The sequence below is a fragment of the Sabethes cyaneus genome, chromosome 1, assembly GCF_943734655.1.
Source record: "Sabethes cyaneus chromosome 1, idSabCyanKW18_F2, whole genome shotgun sequence".
NCBI classification, from domain to species: Eukaryota; Metazoa; Arthropoda; class Insecta; order Diptera; family Culicidae; genus Sabethes; species Sabethes cyaneus.
Window position 1 is genome coordinate 6,825,622 of NC_071353.1, and position 11,907 is coordinate 6,837,528.

Below are 11,907 nucleotides of genomic sequence, written 5' to 3' on the forward strand. Positions count from 1 at the left end.
TCGGAATCCGGCGCGCTGTTTTCGTTTGTAGGCACTCCGGGGTTAACTTAACTTCCCTTCCGTTGGGGACCCGGCGTGCGTTGCTACGCCATTCTAAAAAAAGGGTAGATGCATAATGCTGAAGATTTGCTTAATTGTAATCTTGCAACCAAGAGCTTTCTTTTTGACAAACCAAGATATTCCTAAATCACCACAAATTTCTAATCCCACTTAACAATTTATGCACAAATTCGTGTTTCATTTGTATGGAAGCCCCCCCCCCCCTCTTAGAAGAAGGATGGGTCTTAATCTACCATAGAAAAAAAAAACTTTCGTTTGCCAAATTTGATTCCATTTGCTTGATTAGTTCCCGGGTTATACAGAAATTTGCATGTTCTCATTTGTATGGAAATCCACTTTTTCTAGAGGGAGGAAGAGTCTTAAATCACCATAGCAAAACATCCTATCTCTAGAAACCGTCATATGCCAAATTTTGTTCCATTTGTTTGATTAATAGTTGAGTTATGAGGAAATTTTTGTTTTATTTGAATGGGAGCCCCCCTTCTTAGAAGAAGTAGGGGCCCAAATCCACCATAGAAAAAATTTCTGCCTCCAAACACTTTCACATATCAAATGTGGTTCCATTTGCTTGTTAAGTCCCGAGTTATGCAGAAATTTTTGTTTCATTTGTATGGGAGCCCCTTCTTCTAGATGCGGGAGGGGTTTCAAGCCATGCTAACAACATTCCTTACATCGTACGCAATGTGTATGCCAAGTTTCATCAAAATCCGTCGAGCGGTTTGCGAATCTATACCGGAGACACGAACAGCATTTCATTTTTATATGTATAGATAGATAGATAGATAGAATACATAAGTTCACTATTTGAGAACTTAAAGGCGGCGTACGATTTAGTCAAACGAAATGATTATTTATGAATGGCAAGTGACTGATCGGAACGTCGTCTCGCCGACTCTGGCTCACAAGCATGCTGGTTTAAAACAGTGTTGATATCCATTCAGTTGTGTAATTCATGCAGTTTGGTAGTGATGTGAAGGGATCAAAATGGATAAAATCGAGTTATTCGCTGTACTGTTCAATGGATTCGTGAAAACGTATTCGGAAACGAAAAATCTGTGTACCAAACCGATGCTGAACTGAATTGATAGCTTGAAATATATATTTAATTTTTTTGGTGTGAGAGGGGGATTTGCCGTGACGTACTGAAGGAATGTCCCCCTATTGTAAACCACAAAGGTCGATAAAAGCAAAACGGACATTCCGATCTTGTTTTGAATACCTCAAAGTAAGGCAAAAAACGGTTTGCTTTTATAGTCAAATGAGAATGAGAAGAATCTAACTGATCAATTTTACTCTGTTTTAAGGAATTTGGAATTTGCCAACATCAAAGTCCCTGGCGCTGATGAGAAACATGAATACGTTCTTCCTGGGAACTAACAAAAGGATTCAAAGTGACCAGCTCAGACAGACAGCGTAGACAATATTATTGGATTAGAGGTGAATGGAAGAGTCAAATCTCAAATCTCTTCTGTGTAATAGTTTAAATCAAAAGTGATGGAACTTTATACTTTGTCGTCACGGTACTTTTCCCCATCCGTGCATCTGTTCAACAGATTCATCAGGCATCTTTCAGTAGAACAAAACCTTTGTTGTACAATATGTATACCGCTCAGTATGAAATATCACTGCCCATTTCACATGAACTCTGAACTTTATGACCTCCCCCTTTCCAGCGGGACATCATTTGTTTTGAATCCGGGGCAATCAGTGCAGTGCAGAAATCGCATTTGTTATTGACATTTCCATCAATTTTCCGAAATAAGCCCACATGTAGCTATGATGCAACGCTACACTACACGTTCAGTCCGCTAACGAGGTTTGTTCGCTGAAATCACTCTTATCGCAGAATGGTTTCGGGTTACCGCTACTGAACTGAACGCGGAACTGCCGGAACTGTGCTTTTTCTCCATCGGAGCAGCAACGCGCGTTGACAAAAGGTGCATCTCATCATATTTGCGCGCTACTGCAGCAGTAGGTAGGCAGGGTCGATGCTTAATTGAAATTATGCAAATAAATAAAAATTGACGCGATAAGCTCGTCGGTTGTACCGTAGAAGACTCTGATGTGTTCGTTCCTCATTCGATAACCAGCCCATTTTATATGGGGTATGTAATTATAATTTATATGAGCATATATTTACATGGGTGGTTGCGGTTAACAAGGTGTGAAAGCGGCTGCTTTGTGTCTGCGATAATTTCTTCATTATGAATATTAACCGCTGTGCAATCGTAGTAATTATAACCAGCTGTACCTTTGTTGATCCGGTACAGTATTGGTATATTTGTTTGTTTTTGAGAAGAGTTAATTTCAATTTGAGGCCCATAAACCATGCAAGGTTTTTGCGTGGGAATTTTACTTAAAAATGGTTCAAATGTCATAATCAATATGATCTCATTTCCTTATGAACACAATGTCAATAACAGTGATTTGTTTGTTTGCTCTCTGATCTAGCGTGTTTGTTTTGCCAACTAAATCAAACCACCGAAACAATGACAAAGAGCAGGGCGATTAGTTCATACAAGCCTTAACATATTGAGGGTTGCCAGTTGTTCAAATTAAAAACGAACCACGTTAGTATGCATGAGGAATCGTTTAAATTAATGGATATACACGGTAAATGGGTACTTTCGATTGAACAAAAGCTGTATTCTATTGAAACTTCAAGTTTAATTATTTGAAGAGCTTAAACAACATGAATCAGTTATTAAGGGGATTCTTTAAGAATACCCTTTCTTTTCTTTAAGAAATGATTCATGAAATGCAATTATGGAGATAAATTTTGAAAATGTATGAAGTGTAGGGGAGTGTCGTCGTGGTTGGGCCACGTTTTGGAATTCGCCCATAACTTTCGTTTCAAAAGGACTTTTGGCAATCTAAATACATCGTTGCAAAGGTCTAAGAATAAGGTATATTTCCGGAAAGCTTTGAACTTATTGCTTGAAAAATAAAAAATTTATAGGCATTTACGTGAAGACAAAAAATGTTGTCATAGTCGGGCCATGTTGTACAGCTTGGGCCACCGCAGAAAATCTAAGACATGCTTATTGAAATTCTATATAGAGACATGAAAAGAATGAATTCCGTGAATAACGGCTCATATAGGTACAAATACCCTATTTTTAATTGCATTTTTGCGAAATTTTGGCGATCTTGTAAAATCTGTATTGCTACAATCGCCTTTTCTGAAGTGTACAACTAGAATGAAAAAAACCAACAAAAATCTAGGTTTTTATTGTATTAATTTTGCTTTATTTCATCAGATTTTACGTGATTGACATTCTCAAGCGATTATTGCGCTTCTGTGCTTAAAATAACGGTGGCCCAACCATGACTACTCAAGTGGCCCAAGCTGTACAAATAGCGCTTTTCTAGTATTTCACCTTAGCCTTCCCAAATACCTTACTGGAGGGGATTTTTTTTATAGTCTTCGTGTGCAGCACAACACACTTCATACATTTTCAAAATTTATCTCGATAATTGCATTTCATGAATCATTTCTTGAAAAAAAGTTCATTGCGCCTGGAAAACTTTTTTTTGTAAGATTTAGTCACTGAATTCAGTACGGATGTTTTGAATACACGATTGATAGTCACAATATTGTGAAAAGTTAGCTATCACAGTAAGAAGTTTTACAATGATTGTATCATAGATATCACGAGTTACTAAAACTGTAAAATCGTGACGGCCCGACTATAACAGTGGCCCGACGATAACGACAATACCCTACTGTGCTGCACACGAAGACTATAAAAAAATCCCCTCCAGTAAGGTGTTTGGGAAAGCTATGGTGAAATACTAGAAAAGTGCTATTTGTAAAGGTCGGGCCACGTGAGTAGTCATGGTTGGGCCACCATAATTTTAAGCGCAGATGCGCAATAATCACTAGAGAATGTCAGTCACGTAAAATGTGAAGAAATAAAGCAAAATTAATACGATAAAACCCTAGATTTTTGTTGTTTTTTTCATTGTAGTTGTACACTTCAGAAAAGGCGATTGTAGCAATATTGATACAAGTACAAGTTCGCCAAAATTTCGCAAAAATGCAGTTAATAATAGGGTATTTGTACCTATATGAGCCGTTGTTCACGGAATTCAATCTTTTCATGTCTCTATATAGAATTTCAATATGTATGTCTTAGATTTTCTGCGGTGGCTCAACCTGTACAACATGGCCCGACTATGACATTTTTTGTCTTCACGTAAATGCCTATAACTTTTTTATTTCTCAAGCAATCAGTTCAAAACTTTCCGCAAATATACCTTATTCTTAGACCTTTGCAACGATGTATTGAGATTTCCAAAATTCCTTTTGAAACGAAAGTTATGGGCGAATTCCAAAACGTGGCCCAACCACGACGACACTCCCCTACTATATTAGCTTAGTTGCCGAATATTGGCAGCAGAGAGAAATGTTTTATCATTTCATATAAAGTTTTTTTTCTAATTTTCTTCATTTTAATATATATTCGCTAAAGCGCCAGTAGAAGTAATTAATTCAGCTTAAAACATGACTCATGAAACTGAAGATACAAAATTATACAGCTCAGCCATCCGAATCAGTTTTCATATATGTGGTATCAAATGCTGCTAAATCTACAATCCCCAAATAATTTGTTAAAGTTCCACCAACAATTGATTTATTGGTTTTGAAACACTTGGAATAACCAACACTGTTGCTTACCCTTCAAAATTTCAATATACTTTGGACTTAAATCGTTAACCACGCTATAGGTGTTTGGCGCTTTGTTTGCCCTCCTCTAGGCGTATTAATCAAGACTCGAAAGCTCGTGGCAAAGGGTAATACGGAGTATAGTGGATATTTAAACCAGTTTTTTGATCTGGCTCTTTAATTACGTTTCAGAGGTCTTTCTAATGAAAGAACTTGATGATGTGATATAATTGCATATTTCCGCAGATAGGGCACGGGAGGGTATTTTCGGGCCATTAAGCGATTGCCTGTATTTTTTCGGCCTATGGCCTAGTTCTAGTGGAAATGATGGTGGTTTTGATGTTCTTTGAATAAAAAATAGTAGATTACTTACAGTGTTGAGAAAATAGTTATAACAGGCAAATAGGCTGAATTTAGAAACCTGCTGAAAATACCCTCCCGTGCCCAAGATAGCAGGTATGAACAGCTAATCTAATTTTTTGTGAGTCAACTTCTGTTGTATTCCACCAAGTACAACTTATGGTGGAACACTGTGGAACATTTGAAAGGAATGGTCATGCGAGCGATCGGTTTTTTAAAGCCTGAAATTAGAGAAATCATTATGGTGCGCTAGCATTGCAATCTATGCTTATAAAAATGGATTTCTGTCTGTCTGTCTCTATGTTCCTTATAGAATCGAAAACTACTGAACCGATCGGCGTGAAAATTTGCATGTAGAGGTTTTTGGGGCCAGAGAAGGTTCTTATGATGGTTAGAGACCCCTCCCCCCACTTGTATGGGGGGCTCCCATACAAATGAAACACAAATTTCTGCATAACTCGAGAACTAATCAAGCAAATGGAACAAAACTTGGCATGTGGGTGTTTTTGGAGACAAGAATTTTTTCTACGGTGAATTGAGACCCCTCCCCACTTTAGGAGGGGGGGGGGCTCCTATACAAACGAAATACATATTTCCTCATAACTCGAAAACTAATTAATCATATGAAACCATGTTTGGCATGTGGGTGTTTTGGAGGCATGAATTTTTTCTATGATGAATTAGGACCCCTTACCTTTTTAGGAGGGGGGGCTCCCATACAAATGAAATAAAAATTTCCTCATAATTCGAGAGCTAATCAAGCAAATGGAACAAAATATGACATGTGGGTGTCAACAAGAGACAAGAGGGAAGCAAATGGACCAAAATATGACATGTGGGTGTCAACAAGAGACAAGGGGGGCAAGAATGTTTTCTATGGTGAATTGAAACCTCTCCCCGCTTCAGGAGGGGGGGGGGGGCTCCTATAGAAATGAAATACAAATTTCCTCATTACTCGAGAAGTAATCTAGCAAATGGAACCAAATTTGGCGTGTGAGGCTTTTAGGGGACAGAAATTTTTTCTATGATCCCTTTCCCTTTTAAGAGGGGGGGTTCCCATACAAATGAAATATAAATTTCCTCATAAATCGAAAACTAATTAGGCAAATAGAACTAAATTTGGCATGTGGGGGCTTTAGGAAGCAAAAAAAATGAATTAGGCCCCCTTCCCTGTTTAAGAGGGGGGCTCTCATACAAATGAAATACAAATTTCCTCATAACTTGAGAGCTAATCAAGCAAATGGAACCAAATTAGGTATGTAGGGGTTTTAAAGGGCAGAAATTTCTTCTATGGTGAATTATGACCCCTCCCCCTTTTAAGAGGGGGGAGGCTCCCATATAAATTAAACACAAATTTCCTCAACTCGAGAACTAATCTGGCAAATGGAACCAAATTTGGCATGTGGGGGATTTTGGCGTCTTGAATTTATTTTATGATGGTTAGAGACCTGGACCACTGGGTGGGGGCTAACCCCCCGCAGAAATAACCACTGTCTAGGTTTATTTGTTTTCTTGGGCCTACTGACCTCTATTACTTCCCTTCAGTCGGGTCCAAACGAGCGATAGCGAGTTAGCAAAGGATCATCCCTGCGAAATGGTACTTTCCACGAAAAAGTGTTCGTGAAATGGTACATTCCGCTTAAGGTTGTTCGCGAATATTGCTAGTCGCTTTCTGGCTAAGCAACTCCCCTCGAGTTTTTTTCTACTTTATTGCGAGGGAAAATTGCAAATTTGTGTGTTAAACTACCCATCCCACGTAACCAATAAGCATTAACGTAAGCAGCAAATCAGTATATCTGGCATTTTATACTGAGCGTTGTTGTATATTAGCTTTTTGACTGCATAGGTGTTGTAAATTGGCATCCAAAATTGTATTCAAATTCTTCGTGTCGGTAATTAGCTGTAAATTAGCATTGTCAGCACTATAAAAAGGTTAGCAGTAAAGTAGCTGTATATTTTACCAAAATAGCATTTAAGTATCATTTAAAGCTGCTTAAATCCTTATTGGCTTGCATTTGAATAGCATTAGTGACGCTTATGGCTGGTAAACGGCTGAATAATGCGTACCGTCGGTGCCTTGTGCACGTGTAGGCATAAAATAGACCCTACAGTGGTTCATAGCCTCTTATTCAGCAACTCCTATTCCTACCGCCTCGTGGTACCAGCCGGGATACGAGCAACTTTGGTGGAGATCGGGTAACCAACCCCGGTGGAAGCCAAGGTCGTATGCTGACAGGAAAGGAGGGCTCTTTCGAGCTTCGTTGGCCCTCCGGCGAAACAGGGGGTTGGTGTAGCAGGCTTTGCAAGCCGTCACCACGAAAAATATTAAAGCATGGAACGAAGAACAAATATATTCTTACTGGAACAATCGGAATAGACCCACGCGACGAAAAAGGACTATGGATTGGAAACTCGGGACGTGGAACTGCCGATCTCTCAACTTCCAAGGGAGCACTCGAGTGCTCTCCGACGTATTGAAGAGCCGCAAGTTCGACGTCGTAGCGCTGCAGGAGGTGTGCTGGAAGAGCTCAACGGTACGTACGTTCAGAGATGGACATACTATCTACCAGAGCTGCGGCAACACACACGAGCTGGGTACAGCTTTCATAGTGATGGGCGAGATGCGGAAACGGGTGATTGGGTGGTGGCCAATCAATCCTCGAATGTGCAGGTTGAGAATCAAGGGCCGATTCTTCAACATAAGCATCATCAACGTGCACAGCCCTCACCTCAGAAGTACCGATGACGACAAGGATGAATTCTACGCGCAGTTGGAGAGTGAATACGACCGCTGCCCAAAACATGATATCAAGATCGTCATCGGGGATTTCAATGCTCAGGTCGGCCAGGAGGAGGAATACAAACCGGTGATTGGAAGGTTCAGTGCACACCAGCGAACCAATGAAATGGGCCTAAGACTTATCGACTTTGCCGCCTCCAAGAATATGGCCGTACGTAGTACCTTTTTCCAGCACAGAATCCACCATAAGTACACCTGGAGGTCACCAAATCAGACAGAATCACAGATCGACCACGTTTTGATCGACAGTCGGCACTTCTCAGACATTATCGACGTCAGATCCTATCGAAGCGCTAACGTTGACTCGGACCACTACCTAGTGATGGTTAAGATGCGCCCAAGACTCTCCGTTGTGAACAACATTCGGTACCGACGCCAGCCTCGGTTAGATCTCGCGCGGCTGAAGCAGCCAGACGTCGCCGCAAACTACGCGCATTCACTCGAAGCTGCACTGCCGGAAGAGGACGAGCTGGACGAAGCCCCTCTCGAGGACTGTTGGAACACTATCAAAACAGCCATCAGCAGTGTAGCGGAGAGCTCCTTCGGGCATGTGGCCCGGAATCAGCGGAACGATTGGTTTGACGATGAATGTAGGAGGGTGATGGATGAGGAGAACGCTGCGCGGGCGGCCAAGATGCGCAGTGCCACACGTCAGAACGTGGAAAGACACAAACAGAAGAAGATGCAGCGAAACCAAATCTTTCGGGAGAAAAAGCGCAACCTGGAAGAGCAGGAATATGCGGAGTTGGAGCGGCTGCATCGTTCTCAGGAAACGCGGAAGTTCTACCAGAAACTGAACGGATCCCGCAAAGGCTTTGTGCCGCGAGCCGAAATGTGTCGGGATAAAACTGGCAGTATTCTGACGGACGATCGTGAGGTGACGGATAGGTGGAAGCAGCACTTCGACGAACACCTGAATGGCGCCCAGGCGGAAAACCATGGCGGCGGGGAAAGCGATTTCGACGGTGCAGCAAACGGGGAAGAGGTGCCAGCCCCAACGATAGGCGAAGTTAAGGAGGCCATCATGCAGCTAAAGAACAACAAGTCAGCTGGAAAAGATGGCATCGGAGCGGAGCTTATTGAAATGGGACCAGAAAAGCTGGCCGTTTGTCTACACCGACTAATTCTTAGAATTTGGGATACGGAACAGCTACCGGAGGAGTGGAAAGATGGGGTTATCTGCCCGATCTACAAAAAGGGCGACAAGTTGGACTGTGAGAACTATCGAGCGATCACCGTTCTCAATGCCGCTTATAAAGTGCTGTCCCAAATCATTTTCCGCCGTCTATCACCAATTGCGAATAGATTTGTGGGAACTTATCAAGCCGGCTTCGTCGAAGGTCGGTCTACAACGGATCAAATATTTACACTGCGGCAAATCCTCCAAAAGGGCCGTGAATACAGAGTTCCCACGCATCATTTATTCGTTGACTTCAAAGCCGCATATGATACCATCGACCGGAAAGAGCTATGGAAAATCATGGACGAGAACAGCTTCCCCAGGAAGCTCATCAAACTGATTAAATCTACGATGGATGGTACGCAGTGCTGTGTTCGGATTTCGGGTGGATTGTCAAGTTCATTCGAATCACACAGAGGGCTTCGTCAAGGTGATGGTCTTTCATGCCTGCTGTTCAACATAGCGCTACAAGGTATTATGAACCGAGCGGATATCAACACGCGGGGCACGATATTCAACAAATCTAGTCAATTCGTCTGCTTTGCCGATGACATGGATATTATCGGCAGAACATCTGTGGCGGTGGCTGAACAGTACACCAGACTAAAGCGCGAAGCAGAAAAGATTGGGTTAAAGGTAAATACGTCTAAAACAAAGTACATGCTGGCCAGCGGAATCGAGGCCGAACGACACCGCTTGGGCAGTAGTATATTGATCGACGGCGATGAGTTTGAGGTAGTCGATGAATTTGTCTACCTTGGCTCACTGGTAACGGCGGACAATGATACCAGCCGTGAGATTCGGAGGCGTATTATCAGCGGAAGTCGTGCTTACTATGGGCTCCACAAGCAATTGCGGTCGAGCAGACTAAGTCCCCGTACAAAGTGCACCCTGTACAAGACGCTTATTAGACCGGTTGTTCTCTACGGGCATGAAACATGGACAATGCTCGAGGAGGACCTGCGAGTGCTCGGAGTTTTCGAACGACGAGTGCTAAGAACGATCTTCGGCGGCGTACAGGAGAACGGAGTATGGAGGCGGAGGATGAACCATGAACTCGCACAGCTCTATGGCGAACCCAGTATCCAGAAGGTGGCTAAAGCTGGACGGATGCGATGGGCAGGGCATGTTGCAAGAATGCCGGACAACTACCCTGCAAAGATGGTGTTCGCCTCAAATCCGGTAGGAACAAGACGACCAGGAGCGCAGCGAGCAAGATGGTTAGACCAGGTGGAGCGAGATCTGGCGGAGAGTACTCGGTGTCCGAGGAATTGGAGAGCGGTAGCCCTCAACCGAGTTACATGGAGAAATTTTGTTCAACAGGCTTTGTCTTAGGACGGCAAGCCACCTAAGTAAGTAAGTAAGTAGTGACGCTTATTGGTTATCTGCGATGCTTTCATAGTTACGTAACTGCCAACGTGAATCATCTAAGGTTGAATTTCTCAGATACTTGCAAAACTCGAGATTGTGACAAAAATCATCCGAGATTCATGATTTTTGTACAACACAGTTTAATTTGTGGCAATGCGAAGTTTGTCGGGTCAGCTAGTTTATAAATAAAAGTAAGTTTATAAAGTTTATAAATAAAAAATATAGCATTATAGCAAATTTGCATAGCATGAGTGAATTATGACGTTTTCAGATGTAAACTGGATTTTAAAATATATTGCAATTGTCAATACAAACTCATTCAGACGTGAAGCGTATAACGTTGCCGTTCGTTTTAAGTTTAATTAAAATCGTTCGAATTATACCAGCCGGCACAGCTGAGAACTTCCGAGGCACATGTTTTGTGTAAGCAAATTACTTTTGTGTGAAATATAAAATAATAACACCGAAGAAACACCTGCTGGGATCGCACCATTTTCCCAGCACGAAAAATGGGCGACCCTTAAACCGCTTCGTTTTCTCTAATGAGTTCATATATCCTAATGAGCAGCAGCGGCTTCTGCCACCACGACGGGCTACATCATTTCTCATCCGGCCGGCCGGCCGTGCTGCACCCGTGTAAAGCCGCTTCGTGCATAAGTTTTTAACGGAGCGACGACTCTATTTTCAGGACTTCTGTATGACGCAAAAGCGAGCAATTTTTGCTCCAAGAAAGAATCCGGTCTGGTGTGTTCCGCGACGACTGACGCCCGACCCGCGCCTGTGCCAGGAAAAGTGAGTTGAATAAAATGTATGTGTCTAGTTTTGCTGGCAGCGGTTTCTTGTACGCTAGCTAGGTCGTAACACTGGTCTTACCTGTACTGTCAACTATGCTAATGGTAGATTCTAAACCGAGGACCTTTCGGAACAGCATTGAATAAGCTTGAATTGAGTACATTTTAGAAAAATTTCCATACAACAATGCATTTTATTTTATTCAGTTTTATTTGAAAGGACATCTTCATACACCAAAAAATAAATACGCACGTACATTCAGAACTGGGACTGGTCTTTCGGGGAAACGTTTACAATGGAAGGAAAAATTTTCGTATCCTCTTTTCCGCCGGTTGTCTCATCACAATTTAGCGCGGGTAGATTGAGATCAAAGAAAACCCCGGCTCACCACATTTGCATAGTTTTCTTTTGCTGTCTCTCAGCTGGGGACTTTGCAGTTCACTTATTATCACTTATTCATATTTTGATTAGGTTGCCTTTGGATATCACTTTGATGCTGGAATTTTTGCTGTATGTTGTAGGACGAGCAGTAGAAAAAAGTTTTCCGTCCGCAGAACCATCGTTCAGTTCATCGTGTGTTTTGTGTGCGGTTCCATGGACAAAAGGTGTGCCGTGCCTCTGCTGAGCTGGTGCAAAACCACCGATGTGATATCGTCGTCAGTCCGCCTTGCGGGG